The sequence below is a fragment of the Lipotes vexillifer genome, unplaced genomic scaffold (assembly GCF_000442215.2).
Source record: "Lipotes vexillifer unplaced genomic scaffold, Lipotes_vexillifer_v1.1 scaffold329, whole genome shotgun sequence".
Taxonomy (NCBI): domain Eukaryota; kingdom Metazoa; phylum Chordata; class Mammalia; order Artiodactyla; family Lipotidae; genus Lipotes; species Lipotes vexillifer.
The window spans coordinates 2,255,867-2,262,852 of NW_006774067.1; the positions used below are offsets into that span (position 1 = coordinate 2,255,867).

At 38.7% G+C, this 6,986-nt stretch overlaps 1 pseudogene; it reads left to right on the forward strand.

The window, feature by feature from the left end:
* Window positions 1-5,475: 5,475 nt before the first annotated feature.
* Window positions 5,476-6,671, forward strand: LOC103091164 (cyclin-G2 pseudogene; annotated as a pseudogene).
* The last annotated feature ends 315 nt before the right edge of the window (window positions 6,672-6,986 follow it).

A 6,986-nucleotide genomic window follows, 5' to 3' on the forward strand; every position in this document is an offset into this window, starting at 1 on the left:
CATCTGTAATGCCAGAAATACTAGGACTCCTTTTTTATACCCTCCACAACATTCTCTTTATCTGTTGTATCACTCTGCCACTAGTATTTGTCTAAATCAATTATCTTCCTTGAGAGGGCAGTTGACATTTTTAACTGTTCATCACTATATTCTCATAGTCTAGTGCAGTTCCTGGTTTTGTGTCTGGCACAAAAATAGAAAATAAATATTTGTCCACTGACATAATACATAAGACTTTATCTACCTCAACAATCCCACTACTTTTGGATCATTTTTATATCATATATTTTATGTTGTTTATCTTGTCTATCCTGTCATATTCTTTATGATTTCTATATGAAGAACTGATATTTTTGAAAGTTGTGTTCAAAAGTTACTGGAGTTATTTAAATTCCACACCACCTTCTTCTAAATGTTTGTATTTTACCCTTTTAAATGATCACTTTTATCTTCTTTTTATTATTTATGAATCACTAGTTAGTTTATAAAACATCCAAAGACTTTTTTTTTTTTAGTTTTCCTGTAATCTTTTAGTTATTGATGTTCTAAGTGCTATACTCTACTGTCCTCTGAAGAAAGATGTATGAGTGGAAAAGATGTTGGAAATTGGCCTTTCTTAGTATGGCTCCTATAGCCGCCATGCAGTAGCAACAACTTGAGATGAGTCTTAGATCACCTGCTTTCTCTTTCAGGCTTTTGGAGACGTCACTCCACTGTCTTTGGTAGTCTGAAGCACTCTTAAATTTGGTTTCCTGGTGGTAATCTGTTCACTCTCCTTCTGCTTTTGAAGTTTAGTGAATTCTTTTTTCTTGAAATTTAAGGCTTTTATTAGGATATATCCTAGTGTTGATTTCAGCTTGTTCATTTAACACCAGACATATTTTCTAATTTTTCCATTTCTCACCTTAGTTATTTTTCAGAATTTTTACATTATAATGTGGATTATCAATTTTGCTCTATTATTTTCTTTGCATATTTTAAGGTTGGATTGCACTGTTGTAATATCCATATCCATATTTCTTATATTAAATGTTTGCTGTTTTCCATATTTTTCTTGACTATCTTCTATTTTATAAACGGCACGTTCATATGTCACTATATCCTTTTTTTGTATTAAAGGTCCAAGTTTATGTCACTATATCCTTTTCTTGTATTAAAGTTCTTTCTTTCGCAGTGGAGTCAGATTAGTGTTTTCTGGTTTTCCTGTTACCTTGCAAGCTCCTCCGTTCCATCCCCAAGTTAGGACCTATCAATTGCATCTCCTGAGCCAGCTTTTCCTCAGAACTCAGTAAGAAGAAGTTATCTTTTAGAAAAATGAAACAAAAATACGTGTATGCATATGTGTATGTGTACACACACATTTATTTTGTACAATCCCTGTTCAGTATTATTTTCCAATTAAATCACTGAATTGTAGTTTCTTCATTAAGAGTCTCACTGGTGTTCCTTATTGTTGGCTAATTCTGAAGCTATAGATAAACACTAATCTTAATTGAAAGTATTTAGCCTAATTGGTTTTTACCCTTAAGCAGGCCCATAGTACTTCTCCTTTGTTATTTCCTTCAGCAAATATATACTGAATACTTACTATATATGTCAGGCACTGTGCCAGGCACGAAGAGTATACAAACACAAACCACATAGTTACTACACTTGTGTGACTGTCTCATATGGGAAACAGCTATGTTATACAAATATAAGCCAAATTATAAAATATCAGGAACTATGGAAGTCCCAGTAATGTAATGGTGGTGGCTAATCAGAGAAAAGTTCTTACAGGAATTGAAACCAGAGATACTTCTTAATGGATGAGGAGGAGTTATTTAGTGAATACCAGGGATGGAGACGGGAGAAGTGTGGAAGAGAAAAGCATGAGCAAATGCACAGAAGGACCAGCATAGTACCTGGGGTGTGTGTGTGTGTGTGTGTGTGTGTGTGTGTGTGTGTGTGTGTGTGTGTGTGTGTGTGTGTGTGTGTGTGCGCGCGCTCCCATACAGTTTACTATTGCTGGAATTTGACTAGTCCAACAAGGAGTGGCAGAAGCCCAGAGCAGGTCCTGGAGAGCCTTGTATGCCTTATAAAGGGACTTGGATTTTATGCTGAAGGTGAGTGGTTCTTAATCTTTGGATAATGTTCCCCTTTGAGAATCTGTTGACAGCATTGGAACCTCTCCAGAACACTGGGGGGAGACTTACACATGTTCATAGATTAAAGGGCTTGCACTCAAGACACTTCATGTCTTCTGCTCCAAATACAAGCAAATGACAAAATATTAAATGACATCAACTGACAATAAAATGTTATTTTGTGTGTGCATTTAAAATAAAGAATAAAATGAAAACTGTAAACAACAATAACATTGTGCAGGAAGGGATTGTGAAAGATGACATGATTGGCTACGGGTAGAAATACTGTTACATTTTGCTAAAAATTATAGTTAAGTATTCGTATCAAAATTTTAGCAGAAGGGCTTCCCTGGTGGCACAGTGGTTTAGAGTCTGCCTGCTGATGCAGGAGACACTGGTTCGTGCCCCGGTCCGGGAGGATCCCACATGCCGCGGAGCATCTGGGCCCGTGAGCCATGGCCACTGAGCCTGCGCGTCCGGAGCCTGTGCTCCGCAACGGGAGAGGCCACAACAGTGAGAGGCCCGCATACTGCAAAAAACAAACAAACAAACAAACAAACAAAAATTTAGCAGAAGTCACCAAAAAGAATAAAAATGTAATCTACAGTTTTAAAATCATCATAGATAAAAGAAAACATAAAAATATTTATCAAATGGAGGTAGGGAAGGAATCTAAGAAAAACTTTGGATAAACAGAAACCACAAAATAGGATTGTAATAAAATCCTGATATACTAGTAACCATAATAAATACAATTGGGCTAATTTCACCAGGCAGATTTTAACACATTAAATAAAAAAATAAAAATTTTAGCCACATACTACTTATAAGGGACATCCAAGTTAAATAATTAATTACCTAAATCAAAACCACACAGAAATGGATGAGGAAATATATACCATTCAAAAAATAACCAAAAGAGGGCTTCCCTGGTGGCGCAGTGGTTGAGAGTCCGCCTGCTGATGCAGGGGACACGGGTTCGTGCCCCGGTCCGGGAAGATCCCACATGCCGCAGAGCGGCTGGGCCCGTGAGCCATGGCCGCTGAGCCTGCGCGTCCGGAGCCTGTGTTCCGCAACGGGAGAGGCCACAACAGTGAGAGGCCCGCGTACTGCAAAAAAAAAAAACCAAAAGAAAGTTGATCTAGCTAAACTAATATTGGACAAAACAATGTAAGGCAAAAAGCATTTATGAGAATAAAGCAAGGGCACTACTTAAGAATAATAAGATAAAAGGGAAGGAGGTACTGATGGAGTACTAGGTAGCTTGGGACAAGATGGGGTCAAGGGTACACATGATGAACTTTAAGATTCTTGGGAAAGAATAGTGCAGATGGTTGAGAATGGGTGTAACCTAATTGTTGGCAGTCCTCTCTTGTGGTTAGAAAAATTGGGGCAGAGATGAGGTGTGCATTTTCACTTGTGTCCAGTGGCTATTCAGAAAAAGCTCACTATGAAGCTTTCCCAAGTTATTCTGTGAGGCTTGAAAGTGGTATTTCATATGCTCCCAGGACCATTCTGCCAGCTGCATTAACTGAGCTTTTGGTCGACTGTTCAAGGATAAGTTCCTAGTCTTAGTACTGGATCGGCTACCTCCTCTCAGGACCATGTGGTTCACGTTTTTCCTATGGGTTTGCTGAAAACAAAAATAGGAACTGCATGTACCTAATAAGCACAAGGAGGCTGATTACTCAATGAAAGTTTACTACTCTTATTTTGACAAAACTACAAAACATCAACCAAGATTGTTCTTGTCATTGCAGGTTCATGTATTAAAGGTCTTTTCTTATATTAAAGAGGCTTATCCATTTTATATTCTACACCCCGCTTTTCTTGACATAGAATACATGGTTGTCAGTGGTCTATACCCCTTCTACAGAGGGCAGCCATGAATGGGAGTTAAGGGGCTGGTGAGCAGTGGTGGCAAATGAATGTTAGGTTAGATTTAAATCTGGGAGGAAACTGAAAGCCTATTCCTTGAAATGACTGCTAGGCATCTACTCATTCAACAGTATAAGCATTAGTTAGGACCCCTCCTCCAAATGCATAGTACGGGAATGAAGTCAGCTATTGGGCAGATTTCAGGCATCAGGATAAATCCAGATTGGCTTTTCTCATTTGCTACATTGTTTCAATCCACATGGCAGATGGTAGTGTCCTGGTATAAAATGATATCACTGGATTAGGATGACAGCTATTGGGGAGTTCAAATTCTGATCATACTTTGAAGGTAGAGTCAAAAGGATATTCTATGTTGCAAATGGTATATGGCATTACCTATTGCCCCCCAAACCACCCATATGTACACTTATGATGTTGTCCAATGTTTTAGAAATATCAACAGTTAACTACTGAACCCTTCCAGTTAAGTTTGGCAGATTGACCACCCTTACCCATCAGCTCTCCCTCCAAAAATTTCATTAAAATACCAGTGAAGAATCAAAAAAGTATTAACCACAAGGGTAAATTCAACATAAGGGAAAACCACGGATGAAAGATTTCAAAGATTTCAAAAAATGTTTAGACAATAAACTGATGGAGGAGATTTAATGAACTTACCAGACTAGAAGAAGTAGAAATCCAGATACCTGCAAGAGGTGGGGTACCTATAACAACTTATCTAATTTGCCTTGAAGAATGCCTAGAACATGGGCTGAGGTGTGACTGGCAACATGATTGGCTTAATATCTTTACATCAACTGGTTGAACTTGCCTGCTCCCCTGCACTTCCCTGAGCAGTCAGAGAACGACTCTACCCACCTCCATCACATGCAGCAGTAGGTTTAGTCTGGAGAAACTAAGCCCAGGAGCTCTGGATTCAGAGACAACAGACATAGGATAAGATAGGGGTGAGTGTTGGAACTAAGAATATTGGAATTATGTAAACATCTACGTATTGAAATACTGGACTAGCAGGCTGCTTCTCCTGCTTTGCTCCTAGAATCCTAGACAGCCAGGTTGCTACCCTCCACCAACACACACCAATACACTTCTTCCAATCAGCTTCTCATTTTTACATATAAAGGGAATGCCATTTGAGAAAAGACAACTTAAGAAGCAGAGACAAAAACAAACAGAAAAAAGTTTGGACCAAAACAATCAATGGAACAGAGAACCAAAAAAAGTCATAGTTAATATCATCAAAGATAGAAGAAAAGATTATCTGCTTATGAAACCAAAATGGGATCTTATAGAAAAGGAAAAATCAAAGAACAATTTTTAACTTTGGAAATTAAAAATATGATGAACAAGAACAGGTTTGCTTCAGTTTCTGCTGATGGCATGGCATGGCCTGAGAGCTGCTGGGAGACCAGAGTCTGCAGGAGGAGATGCTGCCAGTAGGAGGGTGGGCATGGGCAGCGGTGTGAAGCTGGGCTCTGAAGCTGTGGAGGAGGTGGCAGAGGCAGTGGAGGGTTGGATGCTTGTTGGGGGCACTGTTGAGCTGGTGGGTCACTGACCCAGGGAAGAGTCCATCGTGTTCTTCTGTGCTCAGCTCTCTCCAGGCCAGATGCTGCCTCTCCCACCTAGTGAAGGATCTGGGGGCATAGGTCTTGGCAGTCTGGAATAAGTTCAGCTCTCTGAGCTACTGAAACTCTACTTGGAATAGGAACAGAAATTCCAACCACAAAAAAAGGACTGAGCTTGACGAAGGCTTCCCCTGAGAACAATAACATTGTGTGTTAAAGACAGAAACAGGTCAAGATTTAAGGGATTTAACCAGCTTTTTAATTTTCAGTCTTGCACATAAACTTGTATCCTGGTTGTCAATATTTTGGACAGATCCTTGGCTTTTGTGAAGGTGAAACCTAAAATTTGTCTTGCACTGGAGTCTGTTGTTTTTGCTGGCTGCCAGAAGAGTTGAAGAATGCAATGATTCATCTTCTCGTGAAGTCGTCTGGATTAGTCAATGTAAATGCACCGCTTCTGACAGAAAACGAAGGAAAAAAATAACTTTGGGAGAAAAATTAGAACTATGAAATGGAACATACTGCTGTATTAAACTTTTTTTTTCTTACACAAGACTATTATACCTCTTCATATTTCGGAAAGGAAAGAAATATTGAGCCTTGATAAACTGGACGCTCAGCTGAAAGCTTGCAATTTTCTACTAGTCTTTGCAAAAGCAAAGCCATCTGTATTAACTTTGTGTCTTCTCAATCTGGAAGTAGAAACATAATTCATTAAGTTATTGCAGTTTCTCCAGCTTGTTATAAAGTATTCAAAGATTAATGATACTGAGTCCTTTTACTGGAGGTAAGTAAATAGTTTCTAAATGACTAGCTGGATATTTTCTCTTGAATGTTGCAAGAAGTTGGTTTGGATTGTCTATAGGCACAGACCCCAGACCCTCCAAGACAGCAACTGTGGTGTTCCTGAGTTGTCAACAATACCACAAGATTGCTGTCTTGATGAAAGTGAAAGTGAATCCCTTGAGGATGTGAGTTTTAGAGAATGAAGTCTCAGCAGTTCTCTCGCCATCTCAGTGATCAAAGATGCACTATCTTTTTCGACTCAAAAGTGGCACACTCTCTGTGTTTTCCACTTTAGAAATCTAATTACATTGTGTCAGAATTTAAAGTATACATATAGTTTATAAGCAATAAATGGGGAAGTAGGTAGTTTTTGGTCCAGCCCCTATCTAGGTAGGACTACAAAGACCGGAACACCTGTTGTCTATAATTATTCAGATCAGAGCTGGTTTATTTTCATATTCTAAGCTATCAAATGGGTTACGACCTCTCAAGTGATTGAAAATGATTTAAATTTTGCACTTTACTTTTTCTTTGAATAAAATAATTTTACTACTTTTCCATATGGATAATATATTTTGCTGGTAAGGATGTAGGGAGGTAAAGAGAGAAC